Below are 353 nucleotides of genomic sequence, written 5' to 3'. Positions count from 1 at the left end.
AAAAATGACTCATTTTCATAGATTTCCATGTTTTGCATGTGGTGCGTTTAAGAACCGTGGTAAAGTATGAATTTTCATGTACAGGGATGAACTTTTCTACCACATGGGTAATAAGTTTTTTTTCCTCTAGATGCAACTTTTAATTTTTTTATTGAAACTAAATATGAACAGGAATAAACCTGTTTTGTTTTACAGATAATTAGATAAATATTTATTATTTAATTATATTTAGTATTTATTATTTATATGTTCTGCTGGATGTTTATGGCGTTTTTAAAGCGTCCTATTGGCTGCTGCTAGCCCCGCCCCGCTGAGCGCCGGGTGAGCCGCTCCACCATCAGTTTCAGGACCTA

The sequence above is a fragment of the Cyprinodon variegatus genome, unplaced genomic scaffold (genome assembly GCF_000732505.1).
Source record: "Cyprinodon variegatus isolate N-32 unplaced genomic scaffold, C_variegatus-1.0 Scaffold2145, whole genome shotgun sequence".
Taxonomy (NCBI): domain Eukaryota; kingdom Metazoa; phylum Chordata; class Actinopteri; order Cyprinodontiformes; family Cyprinodontidae; genus Cyprinodon; species Cyprinodon variegatus.
Note: the sequence above shows the minus strand (reverse complement) of the source record.